This window comes from Eptatretus burgeri, chromosome 17 (assembly GCF_056783735.1).
Source record: "Eptatretus burgeri isolate ZD-2024b chromosome 17, Ebu_testis_v1, whole genome shotgun sequence".
NCBI lineage: Eukaryota > Metazoa > Chordata > Myxini > Myxiniformes > Myxinidae > Eptatretus > Eptatretus burgeri.
The window spans coordinates 2,560,639-2,574,049 of record NC_140977.1 but is presented as its reverse complement, the minus strand read 5'-3'; the positions used below and the strand labels follow the sequence as shown (position 1 = coordinate 2,574,049).

Here is a 13,411-nt window from a genome sequence, read left to right as displayed (position 1 = left end):
GAATACATGTCATTTATGCGTGCTGCGACTCTTCAGGATAGCCGTTTTTCTTTTACTATCTTTATTTTGGACCAACCGCCATTGTTACCACCACCAACCACAACATCAACCACCCACCGCGGCGCCGCTTCACGTCACACCTCGCAACCGTCGCATCGCCACCGTTCTTGCGCCGCTTGTGGGTACCGGTGTTGGACTCGTGCAGGGCGCGCGCCGAACAGCGTGTACAAAACCACGGATTTTCCACTTCAAAAATGGATCAAAAACGACACACGCCCACTTTTTGCCGTCCAATCGGTGAGCGAGGGGCGATTTGGCCCCGCCTCCAGGGCGTTGGAGGGCGATCGCTATATGCAAATTTATGGATCGGAAAGCATTCGCGCCCACTTTTTCTCGGGCCAATGGGGAGCGAGGTGAAGGGTCGAGGGCGGGGGGTCGAGGGTGGGAGAGCGAAGCCACGGGGCTTATATAAGCGACCGCGTTCGTCAGTCAAAAGGATAGAAAGTTAAGACTTCGCGGGCGGTGGAGTTGGGAAGAAGAAGCAAGAGGAGTTGGTCGTCGTCGTGTGCGTTGGAGTCGGAGCGGAAGGGACGGAGCTGTGGAGAGGCGGCGAGGGCAGACGAGGGGGTGCTCGCGTCGTGCCGGGAGCTGCACACCAGGGAGGCCGACGGCGCGACCTGCTCGAGGTGGAGACGCTCGTCGCGGGACTCGAGGCAGAGTAGAAATCCTCTATACCCCGAGCATCAGCAACCCCCTCCTGTTTCCCCCCGCGCTGAGATAGTGCGACCAAGGGGGCCCCTTTCCCACCCCCTACCAGACACTGCCCGCGAGGCCCGCGGAGTTGAGGCACCATCGCCGCTCCGCGTCTCATCACCAGACGGGTAGGCCCGACCCGGTCTCGGCCTCAGGCCCGCCTCATCCTTGAGGGTGTTCTCTTTTCTTTTGTTTTTGGGAATGTGTGTTGTCGGCGCCGTCTGTGAAGTAGAATTGTATAAGTGTTGCCGTGTGCTCGGTAGTCGGTATTAGCTCTGCATTGTGTCTTCGCTTTTACATTTGCTTTTTGTGTAAAATTGCATTGTGTTTCTTTTCCTTCTATGTGCTTTTGGTGGAATTGTATATGTGCGCTTTCCGTTCATCGCGAATAAATGTGCTTTGTGTTGAACTGTTTCCCGCTTCGCTTCGTCATTTCCTTCATTGAATCCTCATCTTGCTTCACGTAAAGGGTTGGTAGTGGGCTGAATACGCCCGATAATTAATCGAACCGTCGAGGCCGACGATAACACCGCTCGGTTATCCCGATAGTACGGAACGGGTCGCTTAAGTGGCCCGTGTCCGAAGTCGACCTGCGGCGAGGTGCGATCGCCCGGTCTACCCTCCGCGTGGGTACTTAGGTAGGTCGAATTTGGCGAGCAACCCTATCCCACGCGGGGGTTGATTGGCTCGATCGCGGTGAGACCGAAAGGTCCACCCGTGATTGGTTCCCGGCGTTAGTCCGAGAGGGTCACGACTGGATTGTCCGTCCGGTGGGCGACGTGCCGCGATTCGAGTTACGTGGCCGTCAGCACGCCGGCGGGCGCGAATCCGCAACACTGGTGTCAGGAGTGGGATACAAATCCATCGCCCTCCTCGCGGCACTGGTATCGGAGAACAGGAAAACGGGCTCTCCTGTCTCCAGCTAAATTCACGGGAATCGGTCCAGGGGTGAGAGAAGCGACCCCCGATTCCCTCCAAATTACGAGCGATTCAAATTAACCCTTTAAGAGAAGCAAGATGGCGTCTCAAGGCGAGCGGGAGCCGGGGGTATTAGAAATGGATGTAGAATGTGTAGGATCCATGGCCCAGGATGGAATGCCCGTGCAGGAACATGAACTCGTCCAACTGAACCCAGAGCCCGAAATAGGTGCGGCAGCGGCCGCGGTGTATGACACCTCCCCCCCCTCTCCACCAAAACCCTTCCCCAAACCCCTGCCGAAACGGCTCACCCAAGCGGCATCCCGACATGGCCCAGCTAATCACCATGCTGGCAAAGATGAATGCGGATATGAAAAACGAAATGAAAGGCATGAACGAAAAGATGGATGCGAATACACAGCAAATAAACGGAATGGAAGCAAACATGAAGGAGGAAATGAAAGAGCTACGGGGTGAGATGCAGAACATGGGAATGAGCCTAAAAGGAAGCTTGGAAGAACTAAAAAACGAAATGAAAAAGGAAGTCGACACGATACGAGCGGAGGTGACCGGGTTAAAAGAGAAAGTAAAAGGAGTGGGAGTCGCAATGGAAGAAAGTAAACAAGAGAGGGTAAACGAAATAAAGACGGTGGTGGGAAAATAGACAAAGTAGGAAAAGGATTGGGAGAAGTAAAACAGGGACAAGACCAAATAAAGGAGGAAATAGGGAGGAACACGACGGCGATAGAGGAATTAAAAAGAGAACAAGGGAAAATAAAGGAGGGATTGGGAGCCGTGAAGGAGGACTGTGAGAAAAGACATCGGGAAATGACGGACAAAGTTGAAAACCTGCGAAAGGAGGTAAAAGCGGACACAGAAAGGATTAAAGAAGGTGGCGGAGGAATGTAGAAAGAGACATGAGGAGGTAATTAATGAAATGGAGCGGAAAGCCGGAGAAAAGACAGAGGAACTGGGGGAGCAGATAGGAAAAAACCGGGGCGAGACAGAAGAGCAGTTTAGGACAACGAGGGAGGAAATATCCAAGACAAATAAGATGGTGACACAGGTACAAGGGGAAGTGGAGCAAATAAGAGAAAAAGTCGGGGAACTGTCGTTAGGAACGATAGGGGAGGAAATAAATGGGGTAATAAAGGGGAAAATGGAGGAAATGGAGAAGAGACTGACGGATAGGGTGGAGGCCCGGTGTGAGAAGCAGGGTGGCCTCCTTCGGGGAACAGGGGGAGAGGATATACTCCCTCGAGGCGGATCGTGCCCAGGTGGGGCCGGTGTCACAAGGCGGAGGAGGAGGCTTGCCCGATGCGGGGGTGAGCATGCCAAGCTTGGGGAGGGTAGAGACCGCGGGTCTTTTGGCCTAATGGGGGTACCCAGAATGACTGTTCCAGGGGTGTGCAGAGTGTGAGTCCAATGGCTTGGGAGAGTAAGCGGACGCACGCGGGGCACGGACAGACGCAGACAAGGGTGGTGGAGCCCCCGGGCAAATGGCTCGGACCCTGCGGGAGTGAGGCAACGTTGGGCCTGGTGAGGCACACTCCTCCCGGAGTCCCTAGGGACCGGGCGGAGACCTCGAAAGGACCGAGGGAGCCGCTACCCCGCACGATGGCAAGACGGACTTGAGGGCATATATGGCCCAGTTCCAGTGTGTTGCCAGAGGCAATGGCTGGAACGAGGTGCAGGGTGTGGCACAACTCACAGCGGCTCCTGCGTGGCGTGGCTTTGGAAGTCCTGACCACGGTACCCAGTGAGGGGGCGACCCTGGAGGATCTCCATTCGGCCCTAAAAACCGATTTGGCATGGACCAGCAGAGCGAGCTTGTTAAAGCTCAGCTCAACGGGCGCAAACGACGTCCCCAGGAATCACTGGGAGAATTGGCACATGACATTCGCCGCTTGGTGGGGATCGCGCACACCAACATGCCGCCGGGAGTACCGGGAGGAGATTGCCCTGGACCATTTCCTTCGAGCAATAGGGGGCACCGATGTCGGAGCATTGCTCACCGTATGGCGCCCGGACAACCTCCAGAAGGCGGTTGATACTGCTGCCTGCTGGGAGGCAGCCAGAACGCCATTGGGAGGGGCTGGGCGCCACGCGGTGGCAGTCCGACAGGTGGACCCCGCAGACGACAGTGCGCTGGGAGCCGGGCAACCCTGGGCGACCAAGCGCGAGTGGAAAGGATGGTGCAGGGCATGTTCGACCGCCGGTTCGGGAGACCTGTGGAGAGGCGGTCGGGCCCGGGAAGGGCGGGAGATGGGCCATCGGGGGGTACCCCAACCGGAATGGAGGGGGGTATAATTCGCGTACTGGAGGCAAACACCTTACCAGAAGAGGTGTTATAATTGTGGCGCAGGGGACCACCTGCAGCGGAGGTGCACGCCCGCGCAGGGAAAGGCCCCTGCGAAGAGAAGAGCCACGGCCCCCTAGACCACCAACTCCGCCCGGGTCAATAGGGATAGCCAGGCCCAACCATCACCCCCCACCAGTCCCCGGGAAACCAGGGGAAGTGCCGAACATGTAGGGCCGTGTTCGGCAGACTCAGACGGAGAAGAGCCCTCAGAACTGCGACAGGTCATCAGTTGTGGCCAAATTGGCAAAGGTAGCTTAACAATTCGGTGCAAGATTGCCGGCGTAGGGGTAGACGCCGTTGTGGACACAGGAGCAAGCGCCACGATCATCAGCCCTGTGGTCCTTGATTCGAGTGTAGACGGTTGGGATGAGATCCACCGCCTGCAAAACCATAGTTTGCAGTTAGCTACCGGGGCAACGGCCCCTATCATAGGACGTGGTTTCGTGTCGTTTAAATTGGGCACTGTGAAAACCAAGATAGAGGTTTGGGTGGCAGAGGTGTACGACCCATGTCTAATAGGGTTGGATGTGCTGACGGCCGGTGGTTGTAAGATCGACTTGGGCCGGGGGTCATGCAGTTGGGTGGTGAGGAATTGCCGTTAGGGGTCGTGAGCACGGATGAGAGGGTGGAGCGGGACGCTCCTGACTCCGTGGGCATTCGGGCGGGTGCCGAGGCGGTGGTCCCGGCCCGGTGGCGAGCACCCCCAACGTGGCAGGGCCCCTTCAGCCTGGCGGAAGCAGCGGCAGGGCCGTCAACCCCGGGCTTAGTCGTGGGCCGCACCTCTGGTAAGTACCGACGGCCAATAGCGCCCGTGCGGGTGATAAATGTTAGCACGGAACCACGCACTATCAGGAAGGGCACGAAGGTGGCAGATTGCACCCCAATAAAAGAGGTCGCAGAGCTGAGGGACGATAACGTCGAGCCGGACCGGCCCCAGAAGGAGTCTCCAGACTCGATTAGGAATTGGCCCGGTCCCATTTGTGAGATGGTAAATCGGAGTAGTGTAGATTTGGAGGAGGCCCAGCGGGAGGCCTTATACAAGCTGGTCGACCGACACACATCGGGATCTTCTCCTTGTCACCCGAGGATATTGGACGTACGGGCCTGGTGCAACATCAGATCCACACCAATGGGCCCGGCCTGTCCGTCAGCCTGCTCGGGCTGCCCTATGGAGCAAAAGAGAGGAGGCTGATGAACAGGTTGAAAAGATGCTCAATGCAGGTGTCATCGAGCCCTCGGGAAGTCCTTGGATGTCACCAGTTGTGCTGGTTAAAAAGAAGGATGGGACCACGCGTTTCTGTGTGGACTATCGCCAGCTGAACAACGTGACACTCAAAGACTCCTATCCCCTGCCTAGAATTGACGATACCCTCGACGCCGTTGCAGGCTCTAAATGGTTCTCAACTTTGGACCTCAAGAGTGGGTATTGGCAGGTGGAGATGGATAAGACGGGAAGGAGAAAACGGCATTTTCCACAGGGAAGGGACTGTATCAGTTCACTGTGATGCCGTTCGGTTGTGTGTAACGCCCCGCCACCTTTGAGAGACTGATGGAGCTGCAGTACTAGGCGGCATGCCGTGGCAGTCATGCCTGGTGTATCTGGATGACGTCCTGGTACACACTAAAGCATTCACCCAGGAGATAGCCAATTTGGACCAGGTGTTTGGGCACCTCAGGCAGGCAGGGCTGAAATTGAGCCCAGAGAAATGCACTTTGTTAACGACAGAGGTGGCTCTATCTCGGACACGTGATAGGCCGCGAGGGGGTGAAGACCGACCCCGGAAAAATTACAGCGGTAGAGGAGTGGCCCGTGCCTACAACTGTCAAACAGGTACGGGGCTTTTTGGGACTTTGCTCCTACTACCGGCGTTTCGTGGCAAACTTTGCGGAGATAGCCAGGCCCCTTCACCGGTTGACGGAGAAGGGGTTGAGATTTAATTGGTCGGAGGAGTGCCAGGAGGCCTTCCTCAAATTAAAGGGGTGTTTGACATCCGCACCTGTTTTAGCGTACTCCCACCGATGACGGGATGTATACCCTGGACACGGATGCAAGCCAGGAAGGATTGGGAGCAGTCTTGTCCCAGACACAGGGGGCGTGGAAAGAGTGATCGCGTATTAGGCCGGGCCATGAGTAGGCCCGAACGAAATTATTGCGTAACGCGCAAGGAACTATTGGCTATGCTGTTCTGCCGTGCCATTTCCACCCGTACTTGTACGGGAGGAAATTTTTGGTTCGAACTGACCATTCCTTCCTTGCAATGGTTTCCACGGTTCAAGGAACCGGAAGGCCAAATTGCAAGGTGGTTGGAAAAATTGCAGCAGTACGATTTCAGTGTGGTCCATAGAGCCGGTAAGGCCTCATGGGAATGCCGATGCGCTCTCTTGACGCCCCCTGTCTGAGGGAAAACTGCAAATATTGCACGAGACATGAGGAGAGGGACCACTGGCAGACGCTCCCCGAAACTCCCAGTCCGTGCGGCCCGGGTGGTAGGCCCAACTTTGCCACTAACCGCGGGAGAGGAATTTGGTGGATTGGCATGGAGCACGGCCCAGCGGGAAGACCCCGTGCTAGGGCCAGTGTCCAAATGGGTCCAGGAAAACAGGAGGCCCGGTGGGAGGAAATGCCCATTCGGGGCGCGAACAAAGGCATACTTGGGCTCAGTGGAGGACCCTAGAAATGAGGGACAACATCTTGTATCGCAAGTGGGTGGAGATTCCTTCTGAACAAACTTCTTGGCTGGTGATAGTCCCTGATGGGTTTAAGACCCAAATTTTGAAACAGGTGCACGGTACCGCGCGCTCGCGGCCATTTGGGCAGGACCAAAACAAAATCTCGGGCCCGCCGGCGGTTCTATTGGGTTAACATGGGGCGCGATGAACAGGACTGGTGTCGAGCATGCGACGCCTGTACTGCAAAAAAGGGACCGCCACAGAGGATGAGGGCCCCACTCCAACTACATCAGGTTGGGGCTCCCCTTGAGCGAGTGGCCATGGACATTTTGGGACCACTGCCCCCACTCGCCAGGGTAATAAGTACGTCCTCGTAATTATGGACTATTTCACCAAATGGCCAGAAGCCTTTGCCCTTCCCAGCCAGGAAGCAGAGGTTGTGGCCAAGGCCTTCGTAGAAGGATTTACATGCCGGTATGGGATTCCGCAGGAGCTGCACACGGACCAGGGACGAAATTTTGAGAGGAATTGCTAAAAGAGGTGTGCAGGCTCCTGGAAATTCGAAAACACGGACAACGCCCTGAGACCACAGTCTGATGGCATGGTGGAGAGGTTCAACAGGACCCTGGTCCAACAGTTGGCCCTCTTCACCGCCACTAACCAGGAGGACTGGGACCGAACACCTTCCGTACCTCCTGATGGCCTATCGCGCGTCCCAGCACGGGTCTACCGCATGTAGTCCGGCGCTGTTGATGTATGGACGGGAGCTGAGAAGCCCCGTCGATTTATTGTGCGGTCCGACGCCTGAGCGGCTTGATAGGCCCGCGGGAGGGCTATGCCCGTCCGTTGGAGGAAGGCTTGGAGAAGGTCCACGCCTTCGCACGACACCAGCTCCAACAGGCGGGCATAAAGATGAAGCGCAGGTACGACCACCGGAGCCAGGTGAGCAAATACCCACCGGGGGCAAAGATTTGGCTCCTTTAACCCCCGGCGAAGGAAGGGCAGATGCCCGAAGCTCACCTCACCTTGGCAGGGCCCGGGGTCGCCCTGGCGCAAGTCAGTGACGTGGTCCTAAAAATTAAAATGGGACCACGAGCCCTCCCTCGGATCGTCCACGCGGACCGCCTGAGGCCTTACAAGGGCGACCTTACGCCCTCATGGATATGTCTTGCCGGAGGAGTCGGTGCTGGAACAGCCGCTCCCGCAGAGGCGCAGGGCTCTCAGAGCCTTGCAACGAGTTCACGAGCCCAGTAGGAAGGGAGGAAATCCCCCCCTGGGAAATTGATTAATGGAATTATTTGAGGACATGGACAGACTTGTGAATGTGTAGAGGGGACGTAGCTTAGCTACGTAGTGTTAAAAGGAATGTGCTATAGTGTAAGGGACGACGTGGGAGCACGAGTTAGTTAGGGGATGTAGTTAGGAGTATGGCAGAGTTCAGCGGTGTGTGTGTTGAAGAGTTGGTGAGTGAAGTGGAAGCATGTGCTTGGTGAGTGAGTGAGGCCAGCGGGTCTGTGTGTATGGAGTGAATGGGGAATGCATGGTGCGATGAGTGATTGGGGGGAGGAGTGACTCGCCCAAGGGACCCCCGTGGTCAGTATAAAGTGAGTTAGGGGGTTAGTTAAATTGAAAAATGGAAGTCGTTTTGCTGTTGGTGGGAGTGTAGGCTCGAAACCCATTTGGAGGGGTGCAGGAGCCCTGTTGACGGGCTTGGGAGCGTGGCTGCGAAAGGTGAGTATCGCTGAGTGGGTACCCCGGGCACCAGGCTAGTCGGCCGCGGTAGGCCATGGGCCCATGGGGGGCCGGGATAGAGTAGTGGGCACGGGTGCGCCTGCTTGGTGCGGGGGCCCGGGGCGCCATTAGCCGCGTGGGCAGTGTTGTGGGCACGGGTGACCCTCGGAAAGGGGCCTGGGAAGCCAACCTGCCACGTGTGCGTTTCAGGGGAGGTGCCATGGGGGGCACTCCCCGGTGTTAGGGAGCTGGTAGGCTCGGAGGCAGTGTAGTGCCCGGGGATGCCATAGCGGGAGATTCGGCAGAGGGTCGTGCCTGCCAAAGGGAGCCACGTGTCCCAGCCAGGAGACCGTGTGAGGGCACGGAGCGAAAATTGGGGGGGCGAGGCCCGAAAGTGTGAGGACACCAACACAGGCGACGGGAATCTGGGTTGTTAGAACCAATAGTTTAAGCGAGAGGCGCTTGTTGAAAGCCCCGGGGTAGTTTAACAGTTAAATGGATAGGGTAGATTAGGAAGTGTACCCCTCCGCACCATCCATCCCCTCGCTCTCGTTGTGGGCCGCTGGACCCACTTTGTGTTATAGATCGCTGAACTCTGGGGAGGCCATTCTGAGGCTTCGTTGGGCCTCGACACAGGACGCTAGCTCTCCCTTATTACCCTCCGGGAAGGGAACGTAGGGGTTGGGAGTAGGCGAGGTGACAGGATAGGTTAGCCGAACAAAGACGATAAAGGGGGTTAGGGGACGATTTATAGTGGGGAAGTAAACATAAAAATAAAAATAAAAAAAATAAGTGGGGGCTAAATTGGTTTTTCACAAATTAAGGGAGTGGGTATAGACAATGACAGGCAAGGGCGATAGGTGGGGAGGGAGACAGGTAGGTAGGTCCGAGCCCGCCTTCCAAGTGGCCAGCACCACCGCACTCCCACCACCAACCTCCACTGAACGGCAAAAGCTGGCCAGCTTCATCTGCTGGCTGTGTTGCTGCAAGGCCTGTGCCGGCCCACTTCATCTGCCGGCTGGCTGTTTTTTTTTCAAGGCCTGTGCCGGCCCACTTCATCGGCAGCTGTTGTGTTGCTGCAAGGTCTGTGCCGGCCGGATCATCTGCAGCTGCTGTGCTGCAAGGCCTGTGCCGGCCGGATCATCTGCAGCTGTGGTACTTCAAGGCCTGTGCCGGCCAGTTCATCTGCGGGCTGTGTTTGCCTGCAGCGGCCTTCTTCTGCGGGCTGTGTTTGCCTGCTGCCTTTGCCATGCCATGCCCACTGCCCATGTTCACCAGCCCCGTTCAATTTTTGCTTTGCCCCCCCCCCCCTGTTCATTGCCATGTGCGCCAGGATCAAGGCAACAGTTTCCAAGCTGCGAGAACTGCCCTGTTGGCAGCTACAACACGGGCTTGCAGTGGCGGCCCGTGCACCGTGATTGTGTTCATGCATCCATTTGTTGTGTTCATTGCGTGTGCCACTTGAGCTGGCACGGAAACTGCGTTTGTGCAGCCCATGCACCGTTGTGGTTCACTGCGTTCAGTTCAAAAGGGAAAGCCTTGGACTGCGTGTGAGCAGCCAGCCACGTTCCCTGTCACCTGCATTGTTTTGAGCCAGAGACTGCATGCGAGCAGCCTGGCTCCCTGCTAACTGTTTTCTTTTTGCAGAGCTCATTGATCCTGGGCCATGGTTTAGTGTAAAATTTGTAAGTTAAGGTTAAGATGTACTGTAAATATGAGTGCGCCCCCGGCATGTCTGTCTTAGCGCCGGCAATTTTATTTAAGTCGTCCGTGTGAGTGAGTTTGTTGAGGTAGTTACGCAGCCCTCAGGTTATTTATTTTGGGGACACGAATACCATGAATGTCGCACTCAGGGATCCGTAGGTAAAATGTACTAGGGGAAAACTACACATGATGGCACACGAAAATTTGACGACTCGGGACGAGTCTGTAAAAAGGGGAGGGGGTAGTGTTGTGGTTACCAGATTCGCAAACCACCATTCAGGTCCCTTAGGTGAGATATCTCGGTAAGTATATGTGTAGTTAGGCCCAAACCCGTTGTCTAGTGGGAATACATGTCATTTATGCGTGCTGCGACTCTTCAGGATAGCCGTTTTTCTTTTACTATCTTTATTTAGGACCAACCGCCATTGTTACCACCACCAACCACAACATCAACCACCCACCGCGGCGCCGCTTCACGTCACACCTCGCAACCGTCGCATCGCCACCGTTCTTGCGCCGCTTGTGGGTACCGGTGTTGGACTCATGCAGGGCGCGCGCCGAACAGCGTGTACAAAACCACGGATTTTCCACTTCAAAAACGGATCAAAAACGACACACGCCCACTTTTTGCCGTCCAATCGGTGAGCGAGGGGCGATTTGGCCCCGCCTCCAGGGCGTTGGAGGGCGATCGCTATATGCAAATTTATGGATCGGAAAGCATTCGCGCCCACTTTTTCTCGGGCCAATGGGGAGCGAGGTGAAGGGTCGAGGGCGGGGGGTCGAGGGTGGGAGAGCGAAGCCACGGGGCTTATATAAGCGACCGCGTTCGTCAGTCAAAAGGATAGAAAGTTAAGACTTCGCGGGCGGTGGAGTTGGGAAGAAGAAGCAAGAAGGAGTTGGTCGTCGTCGTGTGCGTTGGAATGGGAGCGGAGGGGACGGAGCTGTGGAGAGGCGGCGAGGGCAGACGAGGGGGTGCTCGCGTCGTGCCGGGAGCTGCACACCAGGGAGGCCGACGGCACGACCTGCTCGAGGTGGAGACGCTCGTCGCGGGACTCGAGGCAGAGTAGAAATCCTCTATACCCCGAGCATCAGCAACCCCCTCCTGTTTCCCCCCGCGCTGAGATAGTGCGACCAAGGGGGCCCCTTTCCTACCCCCTACCAGACACTGCCCGCGAGGCCCGCGGAGTTGAGGCACCATCGCCGCTCCGCGTCTCATCACCAGACGGGTAGGCCCGACCCGGTCTCGGCCTCAGGCCCGCCTCATCCTTGAGGGTGTTCTCTTTTCTTTTGTTTTTGGGAATGTGTGTTGTCGGCGCCGTCGGTGAAGTAGAATTGTATAAGTGTTGCCGTGTGCTCGGTAGTCGTATTAGCTCTGCATTGTGTCTTCGCTTTTACATTTGCTTTTTGTGTAAAATTGCATTGTGTTTCTTTTCCTTCTATGTGCTTTTGGTGGAATTGTATATGTGCGCTTTCCGTTCATCGCGAATAAATGTGCTTTGTGTTGAACTGTTTCCCGCTTCGCTTCGTCATTTCCTTCATTGAATCCTCATCTTGCTTCACGTAAAGGGTTGGTAGTGGGCTGAATACGCCCGATAATTAATCGAACCGTCGAGGCCGACGATAACACCGCTCGGTTATCCCGATAGTACGGAACGGGTCGCTTAAGTTGCCCGTGTCCGAAGTCGACCTGCGGCGAGGTGCGATCGCCCGGTCTACCCTCCGCGTGGGTACTTAGGTAGGTCGAATTTGGCGAGCAACCCTATCCCACGCGGGGGCTGATTGGCTCGATCGCGGTGAGACCGAAAGGTCCACCCGTGACTGGTTCCCGGCGTTAGTCCGAGAGGGTCACGACTGGATTGTCCGTCCGGTGGGCGACGTGCCGCGATTCGAGTTACGTGGCCGTCAGCACGCCGGCGGGCGCGAATCCGCAACAATATATATATATATATATATATATATATATATATATATATATATATATATATATATATATATATATATATATTGTTACGGATTTGGAAGCCTTGTGCACACAAACAGACAGCAGTCCCCACAGTTCAGTTATTTCAATAAGTATGTGTTTATAGTTAGAATCTTTCCCCTATGTCTAACGGGAATTACATGTTTGCGCTGCAAAGTTTCTTTATAGTTAGTTTTTTCTTTTACATCTTAAATCCCTCCTTCGCTCATGCCACCATCGGCCTTCCTCACGCGCATGCGTGCTGAGCACAGATGTGGGCGGGGCTTCCATCGCCTCTGATCGGAGCCCCACTCCAAAAAAGGGCATGGAGTGTTTCCTCTGCCCAATGAGCGAAGGGCAAGCATCGCATGCGCGCCCCAGTCTCCGAGACGCCTCGACACACCCCCGAGACGCACCATCTAATCAGGAGGCGAGTGGGAGAAAAGAAATCGCTCCTACATCAAGACAGGAGAGGGTTGGTCATTGTTGGAGTGGTCTGCAGTCTTGGTGGCGATTGATTTCATCTGCGGTCATGGTGGCTTGGTCTCGGTCGTCGTCTGCGGCCCTTTGCGGTAGCTCCTCATGGTAGTGGTGGCCGAGCAGCCAGGGTCGTGGGCCGTGGACTTCGGGTCATGCGTTCGAGTCCCACCGTGGTGGTTTGGAGTCGTTGTGACCGCACGAGGCGGGAAGGTACCTGACAAGGCTCTGGTCCCCCAGCTGAACTATCCTCCTCGAGGTCCGTCGAGGGTGTGACTTCCCTGGTGATTTGACGACGTGGGTATTTAGGTATATTGAAATTTAGCTATTAACCCTACCCCACGCCGTCAGAGAATTGGCGATCACGGTCTTTAAGTGACCCGTCACCTTCGGAGTCGTCCGAGAGTCATGACCTAAATTCCGGGTGTTCGGTGGGATACGGCTCTACTGCTCCACCTGGCGGCCGTTCCTCGCCGCCGACCCCCGGCCCACAACAATATTACCCCTTCTCCATAAACAGCAATACGTATATGTACAGACACATACATACATACATGTGTATAAAAAAAAAATCAATGAACACCCGAGTGATGTCCATGTAACTGTCCAACTGTTCACCCTACTGCATATCCCCTCGGTGAAATTCAGCAAACTGACTCAGAGATTAAATAAATGTGGTTTTGAGAGAGGACAGGAACGATGGGCCAAATGATCTCCTCCTGCATCGATATTCCTTGCCTATCCTAATAACGAGCTGTTTGTTGGAGTCCCTACACAACCCGTAAGCAAGTCCAACAGAATGTCTCGCCAACCACATCTCCTATCATGCACACTGA

At 55.7% G+C, this 13,411-nt stretch overlaps 1 protein-coding gene across 6 annotated transcripts in view; it reads right to left on the bottom strand.

Annotated features, from left to right (window-relative positions):
* Positions 1 to 13,411, bottom strand: part of LOC147009092 (uncharacterized) — a 40,547-nt gene that overhangs the window by 23,973 nt on the left and 3,163 nt on the right. The window lies entirely within an intron of this gene.